Source organism: Rattus norvegicus, chromosome 4 (assembly GCF_036323735.1).
Source record: "Rattus norvegicus strain BN/NHsdMcwi chromosome 4, GRCr8, whole genome shotgun sequence".
Taxonomy (NCBI): Eukaryota; Metazoa; Chordata; class Mammalia; order Rodentia; family Muridae; genus Rattus; species Rattus norvegicus.
This window is the reverse complement of record NC_086022.1, coordinates 143,630,196-143,648,653: the sequence shown is the minus strand read 5'-3', so window position 1 is coordinate 143,648,653 and position 18,458 is coordinate 143,630,196. Positions and strand designations below refer to the sequence as shown.

At 38.4% G+C, this 18,458-nt stretch overlaps 1 pseudogene; it reads left to right on the top strand.

Moving 5' to 3' along the window:
- Window positions 1-10,097: 10,097 nt before the first annotated feature.
- On the top strand, window positions 10,098-11,381 carry Psmc4-ps3 (proteasome 26S subunit, ATPase 4, pseudogene 3; annotated as a pseudogene).
- Window positions 11,382-18,458: the final 7,077 nt, after the last annotated feature.

Genomic DNA, 18,458 nt, shown 5'->3' with positions numbered 1-18,458 from the left:
TTAACCAAACATCATAAAAAGGGAACTAAGGATTTACTATAGGTGCAAGGACAGAAAATAAAATATGAACTGGGTTTATCTTTATGAGACTTCACTAATAACATAGTCACAAAAAATAAGGTTTTTAACTTTCAATGAACCTGTTGAACTTGTGACAGATAATGAATGTTTAGCTAGATAATTACTCTTAATGAATATGCAGGTAAACATTCTCAGTTATAAACTTATTCAATTTATGATTTGAATTTTTTTGAACTTCTAGTAAACTTTTGTTTAAAAAAAAAGGATACGTGGATAAACCATGTGATTTATTCTCCTAGAAAAGGTACAAAAGACTAAAAAGGATTACATTTTACATACCATTTGGGAACGTGGCATAACATTGGGAGTAAAGGCATTGGCAGTAAAGCCATTGACAGGAAGCCCATTATTATTGACACATCAGAGCAGGAGGAGAGAATAAGATTAGAAGGAGAATGAAAAGTAGAATAACTTAGAAATTACAAGGCAATGTAAAAAATTAAGAGACCAATATGCAGAATGCAGAGCAAAAAGGGGGGCGGGGTAGAAGCTGCAGAGAGAGCAGAGGAGTAGGCAGACATCTCTCCTTATCATGGGACAGAATAGGCCTTTTCTTAATACCAAGGCAGGCAGGCTTGGTCATACTAAAGAGGACAAAGTTTTCTAGTTACATACTTGTGTTTAATTTATTTAGCAATAAAACGATAGAAGCTTTTACTTTCTCTGTGAAATAAAGATTGGAGCTCATTTTTCATCCAGAAAATGAGTTCTGGCTGCATTGGCACTTGGTCTTTTGTTCCATATGCATAAGTAAGCATGGATGTATGTGCATACATATGTAATTATGAGATAAGTATATAATAGGACCCAACTGGTTGAATGGAGATGTATGAATGTGTAATCATGAATTTGTATATTAATTTATGTGCATTTATCCTTATTGCTTGTATAAAACTTTTCCTTCTGCTTGTGTGACTCTCTTCTCCTGGTTCAATAGAAGTTTTTGCTCCAAACTTCTAGAATGACCCCTGTGATGAGGTGCTAAATGCCAGAGACTACAGTTTCTGACTTCAAAGGAACCCAGGCAGGTCAGCTACAGTAGCAAAGTAACTAAGACTTAAGATAGTTAAACATTTTATTATTAAACAGCAACCCTAAATATTTCTCAAGACTTGCCCCTGCTAAGTCTTCACCCTCCATTACCTCAAAAGGAACCAAGAAAGAAGAATTGCTGGGGCTGGTCCCCTGCAATAAAAGTTTTAGAAAGTTTAATGACTGAAATGACTGCAGACGCCAAAACCTTCTGCTACCATATAGATAACACAAATATGAAGTTTTTGACTGAGACTTTGGAAGTGAGACACTCACTTTACAAGAGGTGAGGACTAAAATCTGTCCCTGTATTAAAATTGCCATATAAGTCAAATAGTTATCCTCTCTACTAACTTTCTCCAGATAAGTCAAAATTCTAACTCATGTTTCATATTCCCCTGCATAGTACCTACCAAAGACTTTGTGTTATCATGTATGTGTGAGTATAGAAGAGTATGTGCACATGTGTGCATTTGTGTGCACATATCCAAAGATCTGAAACAGAATAACGATTGTTGGACCTCAGTTTTTTGCTTGCCTATCTTTCTTAAGCATTGCAGGGGAAAGGAGGGAATGTGAAAACACTAAGGAATAGCCCTCTGAGATTTCCCTAAACCCTCTAGCCTTCCCAGTCATTAGGAGAATAAGCTTTCTTTTTTGCTTGTTTGTTTGTTTTTCAGCCCATGTTTCTTTAATTAATCGTAACACCACCAGTAAGTAAAGTAGAAAGATACAGAAGTATGTGTTATTCACCATCTTGAGTGGAGTCAGCAAGTCAAGAAAGAAGACAACATCACCTAGGGAACTCAAACAACAATCTCAGTACAGTTCTACTGTTTATAACTCAAAAGATTTCCCACCACAGTCCATTAGGGTTTTGCTTTACACATTCAAGGCCTTTGCCACAAGTCAGAGATAATTAAACCAGGCTTAGCTCACTTTTTAATACAATTTCCTCATTTGGGGATCATCTTTCAAATTATAACATGATTATCATGAGGAGGAGCTTCCAGAGAAAGGGCAGTTAACAGGAACACCAGGTAGCATAACCTTGAAGAAAGCATTTCCCTCAGCATATCTCTTCACTGTTTTTCCCTCACCCCATTCTTGCAGTTGTTTCTACCTTGTGGCTTTCTCTTCTTGGTGTTGCCCTGCCTACCTGCTCTGTGAGGCTAACAAATATATCAGCTCTGTAATTAGCTGATTCTATTTCTACTGATTTTTCATTCTTACCACCTAACTTCTTCCCTCTCACAATATTATTTCCATTCTAAGAAATAGTTTCCATTAAATCAAAATAGTATCTTAGTATGCTATTAGAATTCTTCCACATATCAAGCATTTCCTTTGTGTATGTCAGAATGCTAAGTGATTTACATGTTTTCCTTCTAATTAATTTTAATAGCAATCACAGAGACTGTTAACATTTGCTCATGGGTAAACAGAAAACCAGAGCTCCCTTTCCAGGAAGGACATGGAGTGACAGGAGCCTTGATACAGAGCCATTATGGAAATTAGTATGGCAGCTTCTCAGAAATCTAAATTAGCAGTGGCATCACTTCTGGGTATATATAAAAGCAATCAAAAACACTATCAGAAAGCTGGCTGGCTAGTTTAGCAGACAAGGGTACCTTCTACCACACCTAATTGAACTGAGTTCAATTCCTGGGACCCATATACCAGGAAAAGAGATCACTTGTCTCCTGACCTCACATACAATCCATGGTACACATATGTACATGTACACACATGCACACACACATACAAAAAAACAGGAAAAAATAAAAGTATTTCAAAGAGATACTTGACCCCCATGTCCACCATCATATTATTCAAAATAGTAATATTAAGAATTTTCTTAAACAATCTCCATAATGAATGTATGAGTAGATCAAAAAGTCTCTCTCTCTCTCTCTCTCTCTCTCTCTCTCTCTCTCTCTCTCTCTCCCTTCCCTCCCTCCCTCCCTCTCAGATTTTTAACTTTTTTTTATTTACATTTCAAATGTTATCCCATTTCTAAGTTTCCCATCCATAAACCCCTTTTGCATCCCCCCTGCTTCTATGACGGTGTTCCTCCACCTACCCACCCACCCTTTCCCACCTCCCTGCCCTGGCATTCCCCTACACTGGAGCATCGAGCATTGGCATGACCAAGGGCTTCTCCTCTCATTGATGCCCAATAAGGCATATTGCTCTGCCACATATGCAGCTGGAGCTATGAGTACTCTTGGTGGTTCAGTGAGCTCTTGGTTGGTATTGTTCTTATGGGGTTTCAAACCCCTTCAGCCCCTTCAATCCTTTCTCTAAATCCTCCAATCAGGACACCATTCTCAGTTCAATGGTTGACTGCAAGCATCTACCTCACATCCACCTCAGTATTATACTTGTCATGCTCTGGCAGAGGCTCTCAGGAGACAGCTATATCAGTCTCCTGTCAACTTGCACTTCTTGGCATCAGCGATATTTTCTGGGTTTGGTGGCTGTATATGAGCTGGATCCACAGGTGGGGCAGTCTGGACGGCCTTTTCTTCTCTATATTTTTCCAAACTTTTTCTCTATATTTCCTCCTGTGACTATTTTTACTCCCCCTTCTAAGAAGGACTGAAGCATCTGCACTTTGGTGGTGCTTCTTCTTGAGCTTCATGTGGTCTGTGGATTGTATCTTGCACAATCTGGCTTTTGGGTTAATATCCACTTATCAGTGAGGTCATACCATGCATGGTATTTTTGAGTGTGATTGGGTTACCTCACTCAGAATCATCTTTTCTAGTTCCATCCAATTTCCTATGAATTTAATGAAGTCATTGTTTTTAATAGCTAAGTAATACTGCATTGTGTAAATGCACCATATTTTCTGTATGCATTCCTCTATTCAAGGACATCTGGGTTCTTTCCAGCTTCTGGCTATTATAATTATATTATAAATAAGGCTGCTATGAACATAGTGGAGCATGTGTCTTTGTTATATGTTGGAGCATCATTTGGATATATGACTAGGAGTGGGTCCTCAGGTAGTCCAATTTTCTGAGGAACCACCAGACGGATTTCCACAGTGCAAGTACCAGCTTGCAATCACACCAACAATGGAGGAGTGTTCCTCTTTCTCTATATCCTTGCCAGCATATGTTGTAACCTGAGTTTTTGCTCTTAGCCATTTTGACTGATGTGAGGTAGAATTTCAAGGCTGTTTTGATTTGCATTTCCATGATGACCAAGGATGTTGAACATTTCTTTAGGTGCTTCTCAGCCATTCGATATTCCTCAGTTGAGAATTCTTTGCTTACCTCTGTACCCCATTTTTAATAGGGTTATTTGACTCTCTGAAGTCTAACTTCTTGAGTTCTTTGTGTATATTGGATATTAGTCCTCAGTCAGATGTAGGAAAGGTAAAGATCTGTTCCCAATCTGTTGATTGCCATTTTGTCCTAATGACAGTGTCCTTTGCCTTACAGAAGCTTTGCAGTTTTATGAGATCCCATTTGTCTATTCTTGATCTTAGAGCATAAGCCATTGGTGTTTTGCTCAGGAAACTTTCCCCAATGCCCATGTGTTCCAGATTCTTCCCAACTTTTTCTTCTATTAGTTTCAGTATATCTGGTAAGATGTGGAGGTTTTTGATCCACTTGGACTTAAACTTTGTACAGGGGATAAGAATGGATCAATCTATAATCTTATACATGCTGACCTCCAGTTGAACCAGCACCATTTGTTGAAAATGCTGTCTTCTTTCCACTGGATGGTTTTAGCTCCTTTGTCAAAAATTAAGTGACCATAGGTGTGTGGGTTCATTTCTGGGTCTTCAATTCTATTCCATTGAGCTACCTGCCAGTCTTTGTGCCAATCCCATACAGTTTTTATCACTATTGCTCTGTAATACTGCCTGAGGTCAGGGATGGTGATTCCACCAGAAGTTCTTTTATTGTTGAGGATAGTCCTCACTATCCTGGGTCTTTTGTTACTCTAAATGAATTTACAAATTACTCTTTCTAACTCTATGAAGAATTGAATTTTGATGGTGATTGCACTGAATCTGTAGATTGCTTTTGACAAGATGGCCATTTTTACAATATTAATCCTGCCAATCCATGAGCATGGGAGATCTTTCCATCTTCTGAGATCTTCAATTTCTTTCTTCAGAGACTTTAAGTTCTTGACATACAGATCTTTCACTTGCTTGGTTAGAGTGACACCAAGATATTTTATATTATTTGGGACTATTGTGAAGGGTATCATTTCCCTATTTTTTCTCAGCCTGCTTATCCTTTGAGTAGAGGTAGGCTGCTGATTTGTTTGAGTTAATTTTATAATCAGCCACTTTGCTAAAGTTGTTTATCAGATGCAGGAGTTCTCTGGTGGAATTTTGGGGGTCACTTAAGTATACTATTTCATTTGCAAATAGTGATATTTTGACTTTTTCTTTTCCAATTAGAATCCCTTTCACCTCTTTGTGTTATCTGATTGCTTTGGCTAGGACTTGAGTATTATATTGAATAGGTATGGAGAGAGTGGACAGACTTGTCTAGTCTCTGATTTTAGTGGGATGGCTTCAAGTTTCTCTCCATTTAGTTTGATGTTGGCTACTGGTTTGCTGTGTATGGCTCTTACTATGTTTAGGTATGAGCCTTGAATTCCTGATCTTTCCAAAACTTTTAACATGAAGGGGTGTTGAGGTTTGTCAAATGCTTTCTCAGCATCTAATGAGATGATCTTGTGGTTTTTTTCTTTGAGTTTCTTTATATAGTAGATTATGTCGATGGCTTTCTGTATATTGAACCATCCCTGCATCCCTGGGATAAAGTCTACTTGATTATGATAGTGATCATCTCTCAGATTTTTAAAAGGAGGAAAATCTAGTGATTTGCAATAATATGGGTGAAGTGAAAGGATATTATGCTAAGTGAAATAAGCCTCACACAAAAAGGCAAATACTTCATGATCTTACTTGTACAGAATCTAAAAGTCAAATACATGGATGTAGGAAGTAGAACATGGCTGCTCAGCAAAGGAGAATGGAGAAATAGAGCTCATCATGTTTAGATGGATATAAAGTTTCAGGTAAGAAAGGAACATTCTGGAGACAGTGTCCATATCTAGGATCACCTTATATACTAATTTGCTAGAGTGTTAATCTTAGCAAGTGTTATTACCACACTGAAAAAAATTATAATAAAAACAATGATGCATATGCTAATAACCTTGCTGTTGATGGTTTCACAGTTGTCCCTCTAAACTCCTGAAGTCATAACTATTAAGCATGAACAAATTTTGAAAAGTCAATCAATGTCAACAATGGGAGAGGGAGAAAGAGAGGAAGAATCTCTGTTTCACTTCTGCCTAACTCTAAGACTAGAGTTCTTATCCATTTCCCTCTTTCAACATGTCATATATCTTTACTTGCTACTGATTCTTGTGGGTTGTGTTCCCTTTCCCAGAACCATTGATAAAATACAAATATGTTCACAGGAGAAACTGGCCTAGTTTAAGGTATGTGGTTTGAATATGAACTATCTACTATAGGCTCATTCATATATTTGAACACTTGGTGGTACTGTTTTGGAAGACTGAAACTTTTAGGGAGTGGACCCTCAAAGAAGAAAGTAGGTCACTGGGGATAGGCATTGAAGTTTTATAGCCAGGACTCACTTTTTGTCTGCTCTCTGGTTCATGTTCTGCTAAGATGTGATGGAGTAGGAATCTCGCGTATAGAATCCATAACCATGGAGCTGACTTCTATCAAGATACATCCCATCTGTATGAACTATGGAGAAGAGCCAAAACCCTAAAATAAAGGAAACAGTTCATAGAAGGAATAAGACAAATGCTGCCTCAGTCGTGTCAGTATCATATTCAGTGTAAAATGACACTGTCATGCTTTGTAAATGAACATTTTATTTATTGAAAGAAAACTCATCACAATTCCAGGCATGGCTACCTAACTAACTTCATTCTAATAAATCATAAAAAGTCGAATGAGCTACACAAAAATTGTATGGTTGTGCAATTTAAACTGAGCAAGTAAAAGTTGTATCTCTAATAAGCATATTTTAAGTAGTATTCATTTTTATGTACATCTATACCCCCTAGTCTAATGTGCATAATATTTATACAACATTCCTAGAGGCCAGAAGAGGGCATCATATCCTGGAGCTGGGATTATAGTTAATGACAAGTCACCTAATGTGGGATGCTTATATAAGAACCCAGATCCTCTGAAAGGATAGTGAGTACTGTTAGCCACTAATGCAGCTTTCCAGCCCCTATCAAAAATCATATTTCAAAGGAAGAATCATTCAAAATTTTCAATTGAATCAAAGTGGACTGTCAGAAGTCTGTCAGCACCAAGGACAACCAGATAATACCCCATTACTCCACCCAATTCTCTGCCTGTCAAGTCCCCTAAAAGTATATACACCAGTGGGAGACTGCACCCTCTCTCCTGTGCTCAATTTTTCAGCAAACAATTCTGCCTGCATTCACTTAGGCCTATTGGAAACAGGGAAAACCGGGTAAGACCCCTGCCTTTCACCAAGCCCCTGTCTCCTGAGTCCCCTTTAAGGGCACTGAACATGGTAAATTACATACAGTCCTCTACAATCCATTTTCTGAACTGCCTGAATTCCCAGAACTGCTGGAACCAGTGACAACCAGATGGATAAAGGCCAGCCTAAGTACACAATCAACAAGAAACAGAGCACTATGGTACCATGACCAGAGCACAGCTACCACACTACAGCAACCCTCAAAAATCCTAACACAGCTAAAGCATGAGAAAATGACCTTAAATTCAATATTATTATGATATAGGTCTTTAAAGGGGAAATGACTACATCCCCTCATGAAGTGTAGGAAAATACAAACAGGTGAAGAAAATGAATAAAACTTCTCAAGACATGAAAATAGAAATAGAAGCAATAAAGAAAGCACAAACTGAGGGAATTCTGGAGATGAAAACCTTGGCAAGAGAATAGAAATTACAGACCCAAGTCATCAAAAGAATGCGAGAGATGGAAGAGTAAATCTCAGGCATAGAAGGTATAATATAAGACATGGATACATCAGTCAAAGAAAATGTTAAATCTAAAAAGTTTCTAACATTAAGAATCCTGAAAGTCTGAAACACCATGAAAAGACAAAACCTAAGAATAACAGAAATAGAGGAAGAAGATACTTCTTAACTATATCAAAGGAAACACACGAGATAAATAATTTCAAATGATAAAAACCAAAAGAAGGGAAACACACACAAAAATAATAATAATAATAATAATAATAATAACAACACTACAATGAGAACCACTACTACTACCACCAATATCAAAGTAACAATAATTAACAATAATTGGTCTTTAATGTGTCCCAACATCAATAATTTCAATTCTCTAATAAAAAGACAAACTACCAGAATGGATAGGGAAACAGGATTCACCATTCTGCTTCATACAGCAGACATTACCTCAGAGTAAAAGGCTGGAAAAAAGATTTTTCCAGTGAGAAGACCCAAAGAGCAAGATGTAGTACTAACATCTAGTAAAAAAGAGAGTTTCACCAAAAATTAAGGTGTGGGAAAGGGCACTTTATACTCACCAAAGGAAAAATTCACCAAGATGACATCACAATTCTGAATATCTATGCCCCAAATGCAAGGGCACCCACATTTGTAAAAGAAACATGACTAAACCTTAAATCATACATCGAACTATACACATTAATAGTGGGAAAATTCAAAAATCCACTCTCAGCAACAGACAAGTCATCCAGACAGAAACTAAACAAAGAAATAATGGAAATGACAGATGTTATGAATCAAACAAACCCAACAGACAGATATCTACAGAACATTCACCCAAACGCGTGCGTGCGCGCGCACACACACACACACACACACACACACACACACATATATGTGTATATATATATATATATATATATATATATATATATATATATATTCTCAGCACCTCACATAACATTCTCCAAAACCCATCATTTACTCAGTCACAGAGCAAGGCTCAATAGATACCAGAAAATTGAGAGAACCACCTGTACCTCATCAGACCACCATAGATTAGAAACAACAAACAGCTTACAAACTCATCGAACTGAATAACTCTCTACTCAATAACCTCTGGGTCAAGGCAGAAATGAAGAAAGAAATAATAGACTTTCTATAATACAATGAAAATAAATCCCCAATATACCCAAATTTATGGAACACCATGAAAGCAGTCCTAAGAGGAAAGTTCATAGCACTAACTGGCTATAAAGATATTTGTGAGATCTCATACTAGCAGCTTAAAAGGACACCTGAAAGCTCTATAAGAAAAAGAAGCAAGCATACCCAAGAATAGATGGCAGAGAATAATCAAACTGAGGGCTGAAAAAATAAAATAGAAACAAAGAAAGAGTTGTTTGCAAAAACCAACAAGATAGACAAATACTTAGCCAAACTAACTACAAGGCAGAAAGACAGTATCCAAATTAACAAAATAAGAAATGAAAAGAAAAACATAACAGACACTGAAATTCAAAAAAAAACACATCTTACTTCAAAATATATACTTCATAAAATTGGAAAATCTAAATAAAATATATGATTTTCTAAATACATATGACTTACCAAAGCTAAATCCAGATCATGTAAATAAGCTTATTACCCCTAATGAAATAGAAGCAGTCATTAAAAGTCTCTCAACCAAAAAGCCAAGAACCAACTAGTTTTATGGCAGAATTCTACAAGGCCTTCAAATAAAAACTAATACCAATTTCCTCAAATTATACCACAAAAAGTTAAACAGAAGTAACACTTCCAAATCCATTTTATGAGGCTACAGTAACCCTGATATGTAAACCATCCAAAAACTCAATCAAGAAAGAATTGAAGACTAATTTTCCTTATGAACATTGATGCAAAAACACTAAAGTACTCACAAGCTTTGGTGGGTGCACTTCTGGCAGTGGTGACTTGGACGACTAAAGGAAGATAGATGGGCCAAAGTCAGAGTGGTGGCCATGGTCCTGGGGGTGGCAAAAAGGATGACAAGAAAAAGAAATATGAACCTCCTCTCCCAACTAGAGTTGGGTAAAAAGATGAAGAAAGCGAAGGGACCAGATGCTGCCATCAAACTGTCAGTGGTAACACCTCATACACCCAGTGCCACCTGAAATTACAGAAGTTAGAGAGAATAAAAAACTATCTTCTCATGGAGGAAGAATTCATTAGAAATCAAGAACAGACAAAGCCATTAGAAGAAAAGCTAGAGGAGGAAAGATCAAAAATGTATGATCTTAGGGGGACCCCCATGTCTTTAGGAACCATGGAAGAGATCATTGATGATAATTACACTATTGTGTCCACATCTGTGAACTCAGAGCACTATGTCAGCATCATTTGTAGACAGGTATCTGCTAGACCTAGGCTGTTAAATCCTGCTCAACCACAAGGTACATGCTGTGATAGGGGTGCTAATGGATGGCACGGATCCCCTGGTCACAGTGATGAAGGTGGAAAAGGCCCCCCAGGAACCTACACAGGAAACTGGACAACCAGATCCAGGAAATTAAGCAGTCTATGGAGCTTCCTCTTAGCCATCCTGAGTATTATGAAGAGATGGGGATAAAGCCCCCTATCTGCCAAGAACAGGTAAAACTCAATTGGCCAAAGCAGTAGCAAACCAAACTTCAGCCACTTTCTTGCAAGTGGTTGGCTCAGAGCTTGTTCAGAAGTACCTGGACGACAGGCCCAAACTTGTTTGGAGCTCTTCTGGGTCTCTGAGGAGCACACACCGTCCATTGTGTTTATTGATAAAATTGATGCCATTGGGACTAAAGGATATGATTCAAATTCTGGAGGTGAGAGGGAATTACAGCGAACAATGTTGGATGGATTTGATGTGAGGGGAGATGTAAATGTTATGGCCACAAACTGAATAGAAGCTTTGGATCCAGCAGTTATCAGAACAGGCAGAAAGATGGAGTTCCTCCTACCTGATGAAAAGACGAAGAAGCGTATCTTCCAAATTCACACAAGCAGGACAACAATGGCTGATCATACAACCTTGGATGACTTGATCATGGCAAAGGATGACCTCTCTGGGGTTGACATCAAGGCAATCTGTACAGAAGCTGGCTTGATAGCCTTGTGGGAATGCAGAATGAAATTAAAAAATGAAGACTTCAAAGAATCTAAAGAGGATGTTCTTTACAAAAAACAAACAAACAAACAAACAAGAAGGTACCCCTTGAGGGGCTATATCTCTACTGATGCATAGTTGCCTTCAGGGAACTTAATGAGTTTCCCCCACCTGGGAAGATGGGAAACTGTCCCAAGGAATCCACTTTCCAGTTGATTTTTGCTAGTAAAAAGCCTGTATTGTGGAGGATGCTGTGTAGGCTGTCTCCATCTGTTGTTGGTCATTGTGCCATGATACTCTCTGCTTCTGATAAAGGATTGTCCTGATTTGCTTTCTATTACTGTAATGAAAAAAATTTATTCACAAACTCAACCCATGAACACATCAAACACATCATCCACCATGAACAAGTAGGCTTTGTAACAGAGCAGAGTTTACAGGGATGGTTCAATGTACAAAAATCCATCAACTAAATCTACCTTATAAACCATGTGAAAGAAAAAAAAACACATGATCATCTCATGATGAAAAAGGCTTTGACAGAATTCAACCTCTCCTTGTGAAAAAAGTATTGGAGAGTTCATGGATACAAGACTCATACCTAAACACAATAAAGGCCATATTCAGCAAGCCAATTAACCAACATCAAATTAGATGGAGAGAAACTTAAAGCAAGTCCACTAAAATCAGGGACAAGGCTGCTCACTTTCTCCCTACCTACTTAATACAGTACTTGAAGATTTGGTTTTGGTTTTGGTTTTGGTTTTTTGTTGTTGTTCTTTTGTTCTCTCCCAATTGTTTTATACACACATTAAATGCTGCCATTTTTCTAGTACCCCTCTCACAGAGACCCTCCCCCATCACCTTTCTCCTTCTCCTCTCAGAGGGTAGGGGCCCTGCTGGGTATTTCCTAACCTTGGCACATTGTTTCTTCCAGGGTAGATACATCCTCTCTTACTGAGACCAAACAAGACAGCCCTGATGGGAACGGGATACAACAGTTAGGCTACAGAATACCAATGATAGATTTCATAGACCCAAAAAAGTTAAACAAGAAGGAAGGCACAAACAAGTATTCTTGAATCCTACTTACAAGAAGGAACAAAATAATCATAGGATGCTGTGGTGGTTTGTATGTCCTTGGCCCAGGGAGTGGCATTTTGGGGAGGTGTGGCTTTGTTGAAGTGGGTGTGGCCTTGTGGGTGTGGACTTTCATTCCCTGTCCTAGCTGCCTGGGAGTCAGTATCCTGCTAGCAGCCTTCAGATAAAGATGTAGAACTCTCAGCTCCTCCTGCACCATGCCTGCCTGGATGCTGCCATGATGACAATGGACTGAACCTCTGAACCTGTAAGCCAGCCCCAATTAAATGTTGTCATTTATAAGACTTGCCTTGGTCATGGCATCTGTTCACAGCAGTAAAACCCTAACTAAGACAGATGCAGAGGGAGGGAGGAAAGTGGATGGGAGAGGGGAGTGGGAGGGGAATCAGGTGTGTGGAGAGATGGAAGAGACCCAGAGGGCCATGAGACTAAGTGGAAATCTGCAACTGTGGGGGTTGAAGTCTTTAGGAAGTGCCAGAGAACTGAGATGGGGGAGGCTCCCAGGAGTCAATACAGGTGACCTTAGCCAAGATCCCTAACAGTGGAGACATGGAACCTGAAGAGTCAACTTTCTGTAGCCAAGCAGGACCCCTAGTGGAGTGATAAGGACCCCAGCCCATCCACAAAACATTCTACCCCAAATTTGTTCTGTCTGAAAGAAATGCCAGGACAAAACTGGAGTGGAGACTGAGGGAATGGTCAATTATAACTGGCCCAATTTGAAACCCATCCAATGGGCAAGCACTAGTCCCTAACACTATTAATGAGACTCTGTTATGCTTGCAGACAGAAGACTAGCATAACTGTCCTCGGAGAGGCTCTACCCAACAGCTGACTGAAAGCAATGCAGGTAACCACAGTCAAAGATGGATTGAAGGTCAAGAACTCTTATGGAAGAGTTGGGGGAAGGATTGAAGGCCCTGAGAAGAATGGGAACCCCACAGGAGGACTAGCAAAGTCAACTAATCTGGGCCTCTGGGTGCTCTCAGAAACTGAGCTACAAATCAAAAAACACATGGGGACTTCAACAAGACCCCGAGCACATATTTAGCAGAAGTACAGCTCAGTTTCCATGTGGGCCCCCCAATAACTAAAGCGGATGCTCTCCCTAAAGCTGTGGGATTTGAAGTTTTAGCTGAATCAATAAAGATCAAGGAGATACAAATTGGCAAAGAATAAGTCAAAGTATGCTATATGCAGATGATACAATAGTATGTTTAAGTGACCCTAAAAATTCCACCACAGAATTCCTTCAGCTAATAAATCTCTTAGACAAAACAAAATTAACTCAGAAATATTCAGTAGCCCTCCTATATACAAATGATTATCAGGCTAAGAAAGAAGTTAGGGAAACAAGGCCCTACACAATAGCCACAAATAATACAAAATATATTTGTGTAACTCTTACCAAGCTAGTGAAAGACCTGTTTGACAAGAATTTCAAATCTTTGAAGAAAGAAATCAGAAGATGAAAAGATCTCTTATGTTCATAAACCAATAGGATTAACATAGTAAAAATGTCCAAAATCAATCTATGAATTCAACACAATTTTCATCAAAATTCCAACACAATTATTCTCAGGCCTTCAAAGAGCAATGCTCAACTTCATATGGGAAAAACAACAACAACAACAACAACAACAACAAAAACAAAAACAAAAACAAGCATAGCTAAAATAACCCTACAAAATAAAGGAACTTCTGGAGGTATCACCATCCCTGGTCTCAAGCTGTACTATAAGCCATAGTAATAAAAACTACATGGTACTAGCATAAAATCAGACAAGTGTATCAATGGAATTGAATGAAAGAACTAAAAGTAATTTCACACACCTATGTAAATTAGATCTTTGGCAAAACTATCCAATGGATAAACCAAAGCATCTTTAATGAAAGGTTCTGGTCTAACCGGATGTCTGCATGTAAAAGAATGCAATAGATTTATATCACCATGAACAAAACTCAAGTCTAAGTTGTTCAAAGAACTTAAACAAACAAAAAAAACAAAAACAAAAATGGATACACTAAAGCTAATAGAAGAGAAAGTGAGGAATAGACTTAAAAGCATTAGCATAAGAGACAACTTCCTAAACAGAGCACTCATAGCTCAAGAACTAAGCTCAACAATTAATAAATGAGACCTCATGAAACTAAAAGGCTTCTATATCAAAGGACACCATCAAAAAGCCAAAATGGCCGTCCACAAACTGGAAAATGATCTTCACCAACCCTACATCTGACAGAGGACTAATACCCAAAATAGATAAAGAGCTCAAGATATTAGACACCGACAACCCACATAACCCAATTAAAAAGCGGGGCATAAAACTAAACAAAAAATTCTCAACAGAGGAATCTCTAAGAGCTGAGAAGCCCTTGAAGAAATGTTCACCATCCTTAGCTATCTGAGAAGTGTAAATCAAAATGACTAGAGACTCTATGTTACACCCCACAGAATGACTAAGATCAAGAACTCAAGTGGCATCACAGGATAGTGAGGATGTGGAGCATTGCTGATAGGAGCCCAGACTTGTACAACCACTTGCAAATCAATTTGGTGGTTTTTCTGAAATCTGGGAGTAGTAGTTCTACCCCAAGACTCAACTATATTACTTCTGGGCCTATACTCAAAAGATGTTCCACTATCTCACAAGGACAGTTGTTCAACTATGTTCATAGCCACTTCATTTGTAATAGCCAGAAACAGGAAGCAACCAAGATGTTCCTCACATAAGACTCGAAGAAGGGTTGTAACATCAACCCACCTACATAAACTTTGACCTACAATTTTTTTTGCCTACAAGATGTACTGGGGTAAAGGTGGTGCAGAAATTATGGGAATGGCTGACCAATGACAGGTCCAGGTTGAAACCCATGCCATGAGAAGGAGTCTACACCTGACACTGCCTGTAAGGCCAAGAACCAGAGGCTGGATAACCCAGAAACCTGGGACAGAACCAAGAATTTTAGTGGAAAGATTGGGAGACCAATCCAGCCACAAAACCTTAGATATACAATGGAGCAGAATTTGTGGGAAGTGCCAGTCAATGACTGGTGCAGCTTGAGAACCACCCCTGACACCATCAATCATATTCAGCTGTGCTTGTAGATAGGAGCCTAGCACAAATGTCATCAGAGAGGCTTTACTCAGCAACATATGTGAAACTTGGAAGATCCTGTGGAAGAGGGAGAAGAAGGATTGAGGGAGCCAGTGGAGAAGTCAAGAACATCACAAAAAACCTACAGAATCAACTAACTTGGGCCCAAGAGGCCTCATGGAGACTGAACTGTCAGCCAGAAACCATGAATGGGATGGACCTAGGCCCTCTGCACATATATAACAGTTATTCACCGGGTCTTCATGTGGGATTCCTAAAACAGGAGCAGGGATTGTCTCTGAATTCATTGCCTGCCTTTGGATTCCTCTCCTTCAGCTGTGCTGCTTTGTCTAGCCTCAAGAAGGTGCACCTAATCTTATGCAACTTGATATGCCAAGGCTAGTAGACATCCATGGAATGCCTCCCCTTTTTTGAAGAGAAGTGGGCAGACCAGAAGTGAAAAGAAGGTAGTAGAAGCTTCAATAGGGATGTAAAGTAAATAAGTAACTTAATTAAAACAACAGTAATAATAATAATAATAATAATAATGATGATGATGATGATGATGATGATGATGATGATGATGATGTGTGGACTGCTTTTCTCCTTGTGTAATAATATCTCATAAGTTACAGAATCTCCATGACCTAAGGCAACAACAGGTTATCAGAGAGGAGTTCTGGTGAGGATCCAGTATTTATAGTATAGCAGAAGCCAGAGGCCTTGAACCACACCAATGATTCATTGAAATGAACGTTTACAAGTAAATATTTTGAGACACACCATGACACACTACAACTTCCACGTTGAGATTTTTGTTGTTGTTTCCCGTTTGTTTTGTTTTGTTTTATTGGTTGGTTGGGGTTTTGTTTGTTTGTTTGTTTGTTTGTTTGTTTGTTTTGTTTCCTATTGCATACGGAGGTTGCAAGGGCAAAAGTTAAATACAAAGAGACAGGGAGATGAGTGGGATTGAGGTGCATGATGTGAAACTCACAAAGAATCAATAAAAAGCTAAGAAGAAGAAAGAAAAAGAGAGGGGGCAGAAAAGATAGAAATGAAAGAAATTATACATCTCTTTTTATTCAGAAAACTTTCATAACTGCTATAACTGCCAAAGTCTTTAATAATGAGATTATTTGCCTTTCAGAACTGACAAGAATAGTTACATGAAAAAATCCCATCCATTAAGGCTGAGTGCTGCTAATTCAACCCAAATCTTTTATCAAATATATGCAGAGTTTGCTTCCTGAGTTTAAAAGGACTGAGAAAACATTCAAAAGTCTTTCTCCAACCACTTCCTAAAATCAGTTTGTTTTCTGCAGCATGTCAAGAGTCACATTTCACCAAAATATTCCTAAATGTAGTGCTCAGAACTACCACACATTCAAGGGCTCAGGAAATCAATTGTTGTCTTTCTTGCCCTAGAACAAAACTATCACTAGTGTTTGAATTTGTCATTCAAACTAGGAGAGGGAGAGAGACAGAGAGAGACAGAGACAGAGACACAGAGAGAGAGAGAGAGAGAGAGAGAGAGAGACAGAGAGAGAGACAGAGAGACAGAGAGACAGAGAGACAGAGAGAGACAGAGAGACAGAGACAGAGAGAGACAGAGAGAGAGAAAGCAGACCTACAGATTATGCAGATGAAGGAAATTCAATCTTTAACAACCCCATAAATTAAAATCTTCCTCACATAAAGTTAATACTGTTGGACAAATTATCACATTTCAATGAGAGTCTTTTTTAAATAGCATTTTAATTTTAATTTTAAATATTGTGTTTCTTTATGGCATTTTTCAAAGAATGTGCTTTTCTTAATTCTCTTTCTCACTTTGCCTCACCACCTTAAGCCTCTCACCCCTCATAGCCTCCTTCCCATGCTCACCTCACATATGTCTAATTGATTTCCACCTCTGCTCCAAACTCCTCTTTCACCCCTCCCATGGTCTCCTCCCTAGTATAAAAGTTTATATTCACTCATCCACTTACATATCCAAATGTAAATATTATAAGTTATGGTCCACATATGAGAGAGACACACAATTTTTATCTTTCAGAGTCTCAGCTATTTCCTTAAGACGATATCTTAAGGATCCATCCATATCCTGAATACTTCATTTTGTTCATCTGTAATAAGTATTTCTCAATATGCCTACAATGCTGTGAAAAGGGAAGAAAAATTAAAATGATGTATGATGATATGTGAAGATTTGCCCAAACATAAAGAATCAATCATTTGCTATGAAATTCAATGTAAAACTTTTCTATTAAAAACATATAATAATAATATATAAAACATCCACATTTTATTATGTGCTAGACTACAACACATCTTATAATCATACCTTAAGCTAGGCCAAAACAACTTTCTAAAAATTAATATACTCCTAAATCTGTAATGTATTGTATTATTATTTTATATAACTGTCTTACTTTATTAAAGTCTTAGAAACAGGATAAAAAAGTATAAATAGAGAAAATAAAGGGCCTTCATTTTCTTGTAATTTACAGAAAGTCAGCCAGGTATGGTAGACCTAGAAAATGGCTCAGTAGATAAAAGGACTTACCACACAAAACTGACATTTGAGTTCGGATCTCAGGAAATCCATGTTTAAAAAAGAGAGAGAAAGATGCAATATGATGCAATACTGCATATCTACAATTCCAGCATATCTACAGTGAGATGAGAGGCTGAAATGGGGTATGTTCCTGGAAAGTTGCAGACCAGCTAGAGTGGAGAATGTGGTGAAATGGCAGAAATGACAGACGCTCTGCCTCAAAACAAAGAAGAGACAGACACTCTGCCATACAAGAGAGAGCAAAGAACCACTCCTGAAGAGTTGTCCTCTGACCCATACATACGCCCTGGCACATCCATGCCTCCACTCATCCATACATCATACATCGTTCACAACTATACAGTTATACACACATATGTGCACACACATACACACACACACACACACACACACACACACACACATCATAGATGGGGAGGCTCATTCCCATAATCTCAG